The following is a 12,969-nucleotide window of genomic DNA, read 5'->3' as shown; positions in this document are numbered from 1 at the left end:
ATCAACTGCCGAGCCGAGAAGTTTGTGACGAATCGAATTTACTGTAAGTTCGCTCATCTCTAGTCATTTCTACTAAGGTGCACAATATACCTGTGTCAATAGAAACAGGACACGGCTATACTGAACCTTGGGGTATATAGGTTACATTGTCGTCTTTCAAGAAAAACAAGTTCTCCTTTATCAGTAATGAAGTCACTTTTTTTTTTTTGCAGACGATTTCATTGTTGTGAAATTCTGGAATAGCAAAAACTTCTGAGAGGTCATACAGGAGTCCTGGCACAGAACATTGTTCTAAGAACCATCGCTATACACAGAACGCCAAGAGACAGGTGGACCCACCATGACGGCTCAACCTGGGCAATGCTCTGCGCCATTTATTCTGCATCATACTACACTTTATTCTTTCTCCATGACACTTTTCTAGGAAAAAAAAGCATCTAAATTGGTAGAACAATCACATCATAAAAAATATTAATGTAATGCAAAACTGAAAAATTGCAGTCTGGATTATAATATATATATATATATATATATATATATATATATATATATATATATATATATGCGCACCCTATTTCAGTGGTCTCCTATGGACCTCGAGCTATTGCAAAACTACAACTCCCAGTATGCAGAGCTGTCCGGGCATGCTGAAAGTTGGAGTTTTGCACCAGATGACACTGTGAACAAGCTCCTTGGGCAGTGGTCTCCAAACAGTGGACCTCCAGATGCTGCAAAACTACAACTCCCAGCATGCCTGGATAGCTGTATAAGTAACACCCTGGCATGAGGCAACACATGTGTCATGTGGACACCATGCCTCTGGAGATGCCATGTGACATGCCATCAGATTGGTCCTCTCTCAGACAATGTAATGTATGGGTTAACAAGCAGAGGGTCTCCCCCATTACTGATTGCCATGGAGACCACAGCCCAGGGCACGTTGGCTGTCCGGGCATGCTGGAAATGTAGTTTCACAACCACTAGATAAAACCCTACACATGCCATGTAATATGGGCACCATTCCAGCCTGGCACCCCCTCAGATAATGTAAAGTAGAGGCTAATGAGCAGGTATCTGCCAATCACTGATTACCATGGAGACCACAGGCCAGGGCATGTTGGCTGTTCGGGCATGATGGGAGTTGTAGTTTAGCAACAGCTGGAGGTCCATAGTTTGGAGACCACTGCCCTATGCTAAATTTACAAAACACTAGATCAGTGGTCTTCAACCTGCAGACCTCCAGATGTTGCAAAACTACAACTCCCAGCATGCCCGGACAGCTGTTGGCTGTCCGGGCATGCTGGGAGTTGTAGTTTTGCAACATCTGGAGGTCTGCAGGTTGACGACCACTGCACTAGATAATACCCTGGCATCAGCCAACACGTGCTATGTAATGTGGGCACCATGCCTCTGGAGATGCCATGTGACATGTCATCAGCCTGGCCCCCCCCCCTCAGACAAGGTAATGTATAGGTTAACAAGCAGGGGGGGGGGGGGGTCTCCCCATCACTTATTGCCATGGAAACCACTGCCCAAGACGTGATGCCTGTCTAGGGATGCTGGTAGTTGAAGTTTTGTAACCTCTAGATGCCACCCTGGCATAAGCTAACACATGCCCTATAATGTGGGCACCATGCCAGCTTGGCACCTCATCAGACAACGCGCAGGAGTCTCCTTATCACTGATTACCATAAAGACCACAGCCTAGGGCACATTGGCTGTCCAGGCATGATGGGAGTTGTAGTTTAGCAACAGCTGGAGGTCCACAGCTTAGCGACCACTGCCCTATGCCAACCTTGCAATGCACTAGATCACACCCTGGCATCAGCTAAAGCATGTCATGTAATGTGGGCACCATGCCTCTGGTGATGCCATGTGACATACCATGAGCCTGGCCCCCTTCAGACAATGTAATGAATGGGGTAATGAGCAGGTGTCTCCCCATCACTGATTACCATGGAGACCAAAGCGCGGGCAGCAGGCACTGATACTGCGGATGACCAGACAGGAGGGAGGGTAATGTGACCATAATGGCAGCACTGACAGCACGGAGCCCCCTAAGTCCCAGCAGCACTGACAGCAGGGAGCCCCCGCTCAGTCCCAGCAGCCTCACCTCAGCTCCCTGCGATGCTCCGCCGTCTCCTCCTCCTCCAGCTGACTGCAGGATCACTCGCTATGCTTCACCACAGCTTTCCCCATAGAGCCCACATGTTGTCACCTGACAGCCAATCACGTAACGCCCGCCCACCTGCCGGTCGCTGATTGGCTCACACCACCATTCTGTCTCTTATACTTCCGCTCGCTATTTGACAACCAGCATGTATGTTAGGGGAATGCCTGGGCTTCGCACAGCACGCCGGGAAGTGTAGTTTAATCAGCGTCTCCTTGTCATGGGAATCAGGCGGCTAAAAAACTACAACACCCATCAGACCACTATTTGTTGCCTCTGTATGTGGTAGCCACGCCTTGTCGAAAGGTAAACTCGTCGGACTGATTCCGGGCAACGCCTTGTTTCTTCTTCAGGACGGCGGACACTTCCTAGAGCGGACTTCCGGTGACAGGGACTCCGGAGCGGCGGTGGGAGCATTGAAGGCGGCGGGGCTGCCTCATCCGCCTGGCGGATCACAGGTATGTATGTATGTATGTATGTATGTATGTATGTATGTATGTATGTATGTATGTGAGATAAGCGGCGGCGTGGGCCGGGTCAGCCGGGGCTCCAGTGTGTGCTGAGTAATGGTAATCCTGGCCGGGCCCGCGGGGATTCCTCCATGCTCGGACAGTCATCTCGGCTGGATCTCCCCGTACAGGCCGGGGATGGGATCACCGGGTCCCCGAGCATTGACACCGCTGAGCACCTATAGGGCCCCGGTCCTTTCCTGGTAAATGACTAAGCCCAGGTGTGGTGGAGGTTAATGATCCTCCAGGCAGGGCCATGACCGGGCCTCACCTACCTGCGGCTGGTTATCGAGGGGCCCTGCTCTCTATGACATCCCTCTACATGGAACCAAACGTGCGGCTGTCAGGACATGATTGGAGAACTGCACAACAGCCGAAGGTTGGGAATTACTGTCGGGATGCTGAGAGTTGTAGTCTTAAAAGCTGAAGATATATGTAGAAATTAATATCAGAGCTGGGTATGCTGGGAGTTGTAGTCTTTATATAGATAGGGATCACTGTCAGAGCATGCCAGGAGTTGGTCTTTATATAGATAGGGATCACTGTCAGAGCATGCCAGGAGTTGTAGTCTTTATATAGATAGGGATCACTGTCAGAGCATGCCAGGAGTTGTAGTCTTTATATAGATAGGGATCACTGTCAGAGCATGCCAGGAGTTGTAGTCTTTATATAGATAGGGATCACTGTCAGAGCATGCCAGGAGTTGTAGTCTTTATATAGATAGGGATCACTGTCAGAGCATGCCAGGAGTTGTAGTCTTTATATAGATAGGGATCACTGTCAGAGCATGCCAGGAGTTGTAGTCTTTATATAGATAGGGATCACTGTCAGAGCATGCCAGGAGTTGTAGTCTTTATATAGATAGGGATCACTGTCAGAGCATGCCAGGAGTTGTAGTCTTTATATAGATAGGGATCACTGTCAGAGCATGCCAGGAGTTGTAGTTGTGACTCAGCTGGACAGATACAGGTTGGATATTTCTGTCAGGGTATGCTGGGAGTTGTAAAGCATCTGAAGAAATATACATAGGGATCACTCTTGGGGCATGCTGGGAGTTTTAGTCGTGCAGCTGGAGAGCCACAGGTTAAAGATTTCAAACAGGTCTTGAAGCGATTTGTAGTTTTGGCGCAGCTTACAAGTAAGGATCAATGTCAAAGCATGATGGGAGTTGTAATATTGAGCCAGTTTGACAGCCACATTTTGAGCACTACTGTCACGGTATGCTGGGAGTTGTAGTCTTGAAGAAGTGGAAAAGATATAGTGGGAAATTTCTCAAAACCTGTCCAGAGAAAAAGTTCCTGAGTTGCCCCTAGCAACCAATCAGATTTCTTATTTCATTTTTCAGAGGCCTTTTCAGAAATGAAAGAAGCGATCTGATTGGTTGCTATGGGCGACTCAGCAACTTTTCCTCTGGACAGGTTTTGATAAATCTCCCCCATAGGGATTACTGTTGGAACATGCCAGGAGTTGTAGTTGTGATGCAGCTTGAGACATACAGGTTAGAGATTTCTTACAGGGATTGCTGGGAGTTGTAGTCTTGGTGTAGCCGGAGAGATTCAGCTAAGGATCACTTTTCAAGGCATCATGGGCCTTGTTGTTTTGCTTCAGATTAATACCAACACGCTGGGGACTGCTTTTAGGGCATGATGTGAGTTGTAGTCCAGAAGCTGGAGACATTGCTGTCAGGGCCTACTAGGAGTTACAGTTTCCAAGCAGCTGGGAAGCCACTAGTTGGGGATCACTGTAGTCTGGAAGCAGCTAAAGAGCTACTAGTTGATAATCACTGTCAGAGAATAATGGGAGTTGTAGTTTGGCAGTAGCTGGAGCACAGATTGGAGACTGCAGATTAGATTAAGGGGTTGTCTAGGGATAAGAGTCAACTTTTATATATGTCTGGGGTGGGTGATGCTCCCCTGATCCCCGGCCCCCACAGCTCCTGCTTCTAGTTTGACCTGACCAGTGAGTGGAGGTCATTGCAGCCAGGGATTGGCGGAGCGGGCATGTTCTGGTGGGAGCAGCAGCATTACTTCTTTTTACATCCCCCCCTCCAGATATATATGTAAATAATTGTCCCCTTTAAAACACTTTGTTCGTTTGGCATAGATGTAAATTTTACCTTTACTATTTTGTATAAACTGTAGAGTAACCTGTTTGTAAATGTTATACTGGGGCTTGAAGGGCTGTACCATGGGATGTCCACCACCTGAACACTGTTGTCATAAGGCAGTATTTCCCAGCCAGGGTGCCTGCAGCTGTTGGAAAACTACAACTCCCAGCATGCTCGGACAGCTAAAGGGAATGGTAGTTTTGCAACACCTAGAGGCACCCTGCTTTGGAAACACTGCTATAAGTTAGTGACCACTTACCGGATGATCTTTGGGGCAGGGCCTTGGCCTTTGCAAATCTGTTGTTTGGCAGAAGTGACTGTTCAGCCACAACACCCAACAGTGACCCCCAAAAAAACATGGCAGGTCAGCTTTTCAATAGGCTTTATAAGGGGTTGTCCAGCCTTATGGTGATGATAATGGCCCGTCCAGCTATATGAGGGGACCATGCTGCACTTGTACCTGCATCACAGTACTATTTATAGCAATGGTGAAATGTACTGGGTCAGTGTTCTATTCAAGCCAATGAGGCAACTCTGCAGTTGCTAACAGTATAATGGTGCAAGTTTAATTTCCCCTTTTAAGAGCTGAGGTGCGTGCTCTCAAGTCACGCAAGTGTTCACACAATTTACTGTGCATGAGGATGTGGTCCATCGCAAGCCCTTCTCCGAAAGGAAAGGCCCCCCCTATAAACCAAACCCTTCACCTCCAGGACAAAAGGCACCTGCAAGGCTCCAGGTACAATGTCCCCTTTCGCCGAATCTACTCAGGGACAGAAAGTGCTCCTGGTGAACAACTGGGCAATAACCAAGTTGTCGCCGAGGAGTCAGTAAAACCGGCTTGGTACCCCTGCCGAAGCAAGTGTGCCCTGGGCATGGCAGGGAGGTGAGAAACCTGATGGCAACACACACCTCCCCTAGACCGGCAGGAAGGACACCCGGAAGGCCTACTGCACTCTGACCAATCCTAGTGCACAATCAGAACACAAAACGTGGACAGTGACAAAAATAAATGTAAATAAATAAATGGATGTGTGCAGTGTGATACTGGCCGGACATCCAGACGAATCTATAAAAATTCCTTAATCCTAGCCAGAATGCCGGGATACTAAGGGTGAGTGCCTTGAAGAGTGAGAGAAAAAGTGTGTGCTATGTGCCATCCTTCAAGTGGGGCGACGAACTCCCAAGTGAATCCCGGCACCCTGGGGTCCCCACTCCCAGGGCTCTTTTGCACCTCAGCTCTTACTCTACCTGGACCTCAAGGCCAGAACCAGCAGGAACAAGTCTTATAAGGGAAAGCTGCTGCTCTCCACAGCCATCCTTGGTACACCTGCCCTGCTGTGTGGTTCCCCATCCTGCCTTGGTGGTCGTCCACACCGCCAACTAACAGGAAAGGTGCTACACTTGATCTTAACTAAAAGGCCTAGAAGCGATATGATGGTGCAGGTTTAAGCCTAAGTATACACTGTAGAGGCGCTCTCATGGCCACCTCTTCAGAAAGCTGATCCATGGGGGTGCTGGCGGTTTGACCCCCTGCGCTTTCATATTGGTGACATAGCCTGAAGATAGCCCATCAGTTACATAAGTCTGGATATTCCCTTTATAGACCCCATTTAGCCCATCCAGAATCTGTGATGTATTTACAGCCTGTGTTATAGTCCAGAGCGGCATTCACAATTCTGCAGTGTAAGGTGGGGTTTACACTACAGAATCTGAGCCGAATTCCATTTTAAAATTCTGCTTGGAAATTCCGATCAGTGTCGTCAATAAAATTCTGCTGCACGGTGCACACTAAGGAATTGTAGCGACAGAGCTTCCACCACCGAAATTCCCAGTTGAAAGAATGATTTTGCGGAATACATTGCCCTCTATGGGGTGCCCATCAGTGCCGCCCACCCTCGCGATCTCCAGATTGCATTTTTCTGTCCGAAGATTCCTCAGTTTGAACCTAGCCTTAATGCTGACATGCACAACATACCAGGAGTGGGTGGACAGGTAAATGATAGACGTGAACAGTGTACACCCATAGCTCCTTGTAGTGTAGATGATAAAGCGTCTTATTGTCAGTGTGTAAAGCGTCAGTACCCTTTGAGTTACTTTATGGCCTTGTTTTGTTCTGTTTTATACACTTTGGCCAAGTTGTTGGTTTATTTAAGCATGTTATATAGTTTTTGCAAACCTAAAAAGAGTTTTTATAGGTAGGTGTGGTTAAAATGGTCTTTCTCTACTGTTTGATCTTAATAGGCTCCATATAACATATTGTGCAGAAGTATGTGGTGACAGAATGTATAGATGAGGAACTCATTTTGTCCTTCCTAGGATTACATTTGGCAGGTAGTATCCACTACATACCAGGGTTACCCCACAAGCTGTTTTGGAGGTGCTCCCACTCAGCCGCCCTTGTCAGTAACAAAAGTCCTTACTTTGTACATTTTTCTGATTTCAATACATCAAAATCTCTGTTCACTTGGTGCCTGGTATATCCTGCCGCTTGTCAGGAACCGTCTTCACAAGATTATCAGTGGTGCTTAAAGGAGTACTCCACTGGCCAGCATTCGGAAATAAATGTTCCTGATGCTGTTTTCACGCTGCGGGGGGTCGGCCACGCCCCTCCTGTCATCACGAGCACGCCCCCCCCCCCCCATGCAAGTCTTTGGACGGGGGGGCGTGCATGTGAATGTGCCCTTAAAGGGAATCTGTCATCAGTATTGCCTGCACTAACCTGTTGATATGTTTTGTAGTGTGACTGACACTGATGAGAGTGATACTTACCTTTCCTCGCTATGTGCCGCAGGGCTCCGGTATATGCATATGTGGCGCTTGCTGTATGGGGTGTTCCTAAGCCATTGGTGCACGGTGACATTCGTCCTGAATCTTCAATAATGCTGCCACAATATGGACCTCCACTCTGCAGAGGCTGAGCACAGGGGAGGAGGTGCAAGATCCAGGCCAAATGTTAACATGCACCAAGGGCTTGGGAATACTACCAGGAGTGACCAGCGGCTATAGGGGAGTGGTAAGTATTGTCATCACTACCAGCCTGTACCAACAGGTTAGTGCAGGTGACATTGAGGACAGATTCCCTTTAATCCACCTGTCTTTCATTGAACCATGTGGACTTAGGTCCACCTTCAAATAACCTATAAAGAGCATGTGAGCACCAGGACCGGACTATGGAGGAAGGATGCCTGGTCTGATAAATCATCTATGTCATGTGGACAGCTGGCTGCTTGTGTGTCGCATACTTGGAAGTGATGGCATCAGGATATGCTATATACGAGGGGGTTCTGAAGGGGAAAGCGGGAGTCCTGGCATTTACCATGAAGTGATGCGGTGAATTACCACAACTGGGCATTTCCTGGGCTGCTAGGTTACAGGACAGAGGTAGGGATTACAGGACAGCCTAATGGATGTCAAACTGGGTAGAGGAGGTGACCAATGCACAGGTTGACTTACTGGTGAAGGGGCTCAACGGAGTTGGTTTCTAACCACCGAAGGGAATGCCCAGTGGACTTCAAAGTCTAATTTACATATCTTTTTAAACTTTAATATTTTCGAAGTATGTATGAATTCAGAGTCAAAATCCCCATACAGCCATGCCCTTACTTTATACCTTAACCCCTTAAGGACTCAGCCCATTTTGGCCTTAAGGACTCAGACAATTTAATTTTTACGTTTTCATTTTTTCCTCCTCGCCTTCTAAAAATCATAACCCTTTTATATTTTCATCCACAGACTAGTATGAGGGCTTGTTTTTTGCGCGACCAGTTGTCCTTTGTAATGACATCACTCATTATATCATAAAATGTATGGCGCAACCAAAAAACACTATTTTTGTGGGGAAATTAAAACGAAAAACGCAATTTTGCTAATTTTGGAGGGTTTCGTTTTCACGCTGTACAATTTATGGTACAAATTACATGTGTTCTTTATTCTGAGGGTCAATACGATTAAAATGATACCCATTATTACATACTTTTATATTATTGTTGCGCTTAAAAAAAATCACAAACGTTTTAACCAAATTAGTACGTTTATAATCCCTTCATTTTGATGACCTATAACTTTTTTATTTTTCCGTATAAGCGGCGGTATGGGGGCTCATTTTTTGCGCCATGATCTGTACTTTTTTTTTTGATACCACATTTGCATATAAAAAACTTTTAATACATTTTTTATAATTTTTTTAAATAAAATGTATTAAAAAAAGTAGCAATTTTGGACTTTTTTTTTTTTTTTTCGTTCACGCCGTTCACCGTACGGGATCATTAACATTTTATTTTAATAGTTCGGACATTTACGCACGCAGCAATACCAAATATGTCTATAAAATTAATTTTTTACGCTTTTTGGGGGTAAAATAGGAAAAAACGGACGTTTTACTTTTTTATTGGGAGAGGGGATTTTTCAACTTTTTTTTTTAACTTTTACATTTTTTTACATTTTTTTTTTTTACACTTGAATAGTCCCCATAGGGGACTATTCATAGCAATACCATGATTGCTAATACTGATCTGTTCTATGTATAGGACATAGAACAGATCAGTGTTATCGGTCATCTTCTGCTCTGGTCTGCTCGATCACAGACCAGAGCAGGAGACGCCGGGAGCCGGAAGCAGGAAGGTGAGGGGACCTCCGTGCGGCGTTCTGAATGATCGGATCCCCGCAGCAGTGCTGCGGGCGATCCGATCATTCATTCAAATCGCGCACTGCCGCAGATGCCGGGATCTGTATTGATCCCGGCACCTGAGGGGTTAATGGCGGACGCCCGCGAGATCGCGGGCGTCGGCAATTGCCGGCAGGTCACTGGCTGCGATCAGCAGCCGGGATCAGCCGCGCATGACACGGGCACCGTGTCCAGGACGTACATTTACGTCCTGCGTCCTTAAGGGGTTAAAGGGGTTATCCAGGCAAAAACTTTTTTTTAGATATATCAACTGGCTCCGGAAAGTTAAACAGATTTGTAAATACCTTCTATTAAAAAATCTTAATCCTTCCAATAGTTATTAGCTTCTGAAATTTTCTGTCTAACTGCTTAATGATGATGTCGCGTCCCGGGAGCTGTGCATGATGGGAGAATATCTCTTGCATGATGGGAAAATATCCCCATAGGATCTGGACAGCTCCCGGGATGTGAGTCATCACAGAGCAGTTAGACAGAAAAAAAAACAACTCAACTTCAGAAGCTAATGACTATTGCAAGGATTAAGATTTTTTAATCGAAGTAATTTACAAATCTGTTTAACTTTCCGGAGCCAGTTGATATATAAAAAAAAGTTTTTGCCTGGAATACCCCTTTAACCCATTAACAACAAGCGTCGTAAATGGACAATGCTGCTAAGTATCACTTAGCGCACATCGCCGTACATTTACGGCCCTGCATGCCATGACCACCGCGTCTCCGGATGCGGTGATGCGGCCAGGATAGCTGCTGTTATTTAACAGCCATCCCGGCATATCGCCCATGGGGTCCTGAGACCATGGCAATCCTGTGCAGCAGGCGGCAGAGGGGGGAAAAATTTTCACTTTCACGTCCTACTTTAACGAAAGTTTGTCAATCACCTGTGGGGTGTAAAGGCTCATTGTACCCCTTGTTACGTTCCTTGAGGGGTGTAGTTTCCCAAATAGTATGCCATGTGGGTGTTTTTTATTTATTTATTTATTTTTTGCTGTTCTGGCACCATAGGGGCTTCCTAAATGCGACATGCCCCCCCCAAAACCACTTCAGCAAAATTTGCTCTCCAAAATCCCATTGTTGCTCCTTCTGAGCAATCAAGTGCACCCACAGAGCACTTTACATTCACACATGAGGTATTTCCTTACTCGAGATGAATTAGGTTATACATTTTGGTGGTCTTTTTCTAATGTTACCCCTTGTAAAAATAAAAAATGAAGATTGTGAATTTTTGCCTCAATTTTCCTGCTATCCCTGTGAAACACCTAAAGGGTTAAAAAAAAAAAAAAAAAAAAACTTTCTGAATGTCATCTTGAATACTTTGAGGGGTGCAGTTTCTATAATTAGGTAATTTACGGGGAAATTTCCCACAGAAAGGCCCCTCAAATCCACCTCAAACGTAACTGGCCCCTGAAAAATTCAGATTTTGAATTTTTCGTGAAAATTTGGAAAACTGCTGCTATACTTTGAAGTCCTCTAATGGGTTCAAAAAGTAAGAACATGTGAACTTTATGATGCCAACATAAAGTTGACATATTGTATATGTGAATCAATATATAATTTACGTCCATTTTCCTTACAAGCAGATAGTTTAAAAGTTTGAAATTTCAGATTTTTCATGAAATTTTTGAATTTTTCACCAAGAAATGATGCAAGTATCCACAAAAATTTACCACTAACATAAAGGAATATGTAACAAAAAAAAAATCTCTGAATCAAATTCATAAGTTAAAGCATCCCAGAGTTATTAATGCTTAAAGGGGTTCTTCGGTGCTTAGACATCTTATCCCCTATCCAAAGGATAGGTGATAAGATGCCTGATCGCAGGAGTCCCACCGCTGGGGACCCCCGGGATCTTGCAAGCGGCACCCCGTTTGTAATCAGTCCCCGGAGCGTGTTCGCTCCGGGTCAGATTACGGAAGACCACAGGGCCGGCGGCATGTGACGTCACGCCTCCGCCCCCCTGTGACGTCAGGCTCCGCCCCTCAATGCAAGCCTATGGGAGGGGGCGTGACAGCTATCAGTCCTGGGACTGATTACAAACTGGGTGCTGCATGCATCCTTTGGATAGGGGATAAGATGTCTAAGCACCAGAGAACCCCTTTAAAGTGACAGTGGTCAGATTTGCAAAAACAGCTGCGTCCTTAAGGTCAAAATGGGCTGCGTCCTTAAGGGGTTAAACACCTGCTGAAAACTATTACCTGGTTTTGCTATGCAAATTTCAACCGCACTCAAACAACTGATGAAGCTCGTAAAACATTCTTTTGTATTTGCTGCGGGCTAAAACCAGCAGTGAATTGCAGTAAACCATTTAAAGTTTTTTCCGTGTCTTCAGACACCCTGCGTCCTTCCGTTCTCCAATAGTAGTGGAAGTCGGTCTGCAAGTCCCCAGTATTAGTAGTGCTAGAAGGATCTCCTGCTTCCTACAGTAGAAGCGCCTCCTCCATCCCCTTCCTCCCCAATAGAGGTAATAAATGGACACCCTGTTTTCCACACTAGAAGTGATAGTGGGGTCTCTTCTGGAGTCCTCTGCTAAGTAATAGCCATGTCCAGCAACAAAGATCTCACCTATGTTGTCTTCAAAAACTTTAATTTTATTTCTTCATAAGAAATGTAAAAATATATAAGGTGACGTGTAGGGGAGCAGGAATACAGGTGAGCTGGGGGATAAGTGTCTGATCGCAGGGATCCCTGTGATCTTCAGCCTGGCGCTTGTTGTTCTCCACTTCTCTTGCTCAGAGCTGCCATATCAACACCCCCCCCCCCCCTTCCTACAGCTCTATGGGAGAGATGAAGATACAGCGTATCTCTGGCTCTTCCATAGAGATACATGGAGGGGGCGTGTTGACCACCACTTCATGTGAGGGTCGACGGTGCCCTTGCATGGAGCGGGGATCGCTCTGTGCACGAGGACAGCTGGGCATCCCATTGGTTGGAACCCCTGCATTCAGATACTTATCTCTTATCCTGTTGATGAGTACAGAGGTTGCTGTCTCCATTTATTTCTGTGGGAGTTACAGAAACTGATAAGCGGTCAGTGAGAGGGAGCAACACCTAATTTAGTAAATGCTTTAATACCTCTCTATCCAATGATGTGGTGGTCCAGAGTAGTTTCTCTGTGCGATCCTTCACATCTTAATGCATTACTGTCTCTCTTTAAAAAAAAATCTACTTTTGATATGTCACAAAGACACACAAAGTTTTGATTGGTCAGTGCTTTGTGTGTTTAGATTCCCACTAAACACTAGATAGAGCCAGGAGAAGTGCATAGCTGGGCACTTCTCTCCTTTTTGCCAAAAGTCAAGTTCTAAAGTAACTGTATATAGCTCATCTTGCAGGGAGCCATAGTCATCTAGTGATTGGTGGGGGTCTGAACACTTAGACCCAGATCGATCAGAACTTCTGATGTGGCTGTGTGACATGTCAAAAGTTTATTTATTTATTTATTTATTTTTTTATTGTGATAGTAATGTTTTATCCTCTCCTATTGTATTTTTTTCCCCTGTAGCTA

The 12,969-nt window shown here is 45.7% G+C and overlaps 2 protein-coding genes across 2 annotated transcripts in view; one reads left to right on the top strand and one right to left on the bottom strand.

Moving 5' to 3' along the window:
* SERPINI1 (serpin family I member 1) overlaps positions 1-2,251 on the bottom strand; it is a 55,355-nt gene extending 53,104 nt beyond the window's left edge. The window contains exon 1 of the mRNA XM_056565104.1: positions 2,114-2,251. The gene's annotated coding sequence lies outside the window, so the exon portion shown is untranslated. The remainder of the gene's footprint in view (positions 1-2,113) is intronic.
* A 160-nt stretch (positions 2,252-2,411) lies between these two features.
* The window catches only part of PDCD10 (programmed cell death 10), a 46,631-nt gene continuing 36,073 nt past the window's right edge, over positions 2,412-12,969 (top strand). Inside the window, exon 1 of the mRNA XM_056565106.1 lies at positions 2,412-2,628. The gene's annotated coding sequence lies outside the window, so the exon portion shown is untranslated. The remainder of the gene's footprint in view (positions 2,629-12,969) is intronic.

The sequence above is a fragment of the Hyla sarda genome, chromosome 3 (assembly GCF_029499605.1).
Source record: "Hyla sarda isolate aHylSar1 chromosome 3, aHylSar1.hap1, whole genome shotgun sequence".
NCBI lineage: Eukaryota > Metazoa > Chordata > Amphibia > Anura > Hylidae > Hyla > Hyla sarda.
Note: the sequence above shows the minus strand (reverse complement) of the source record. Positions and strands in the feature narration are given on the sequence as shown.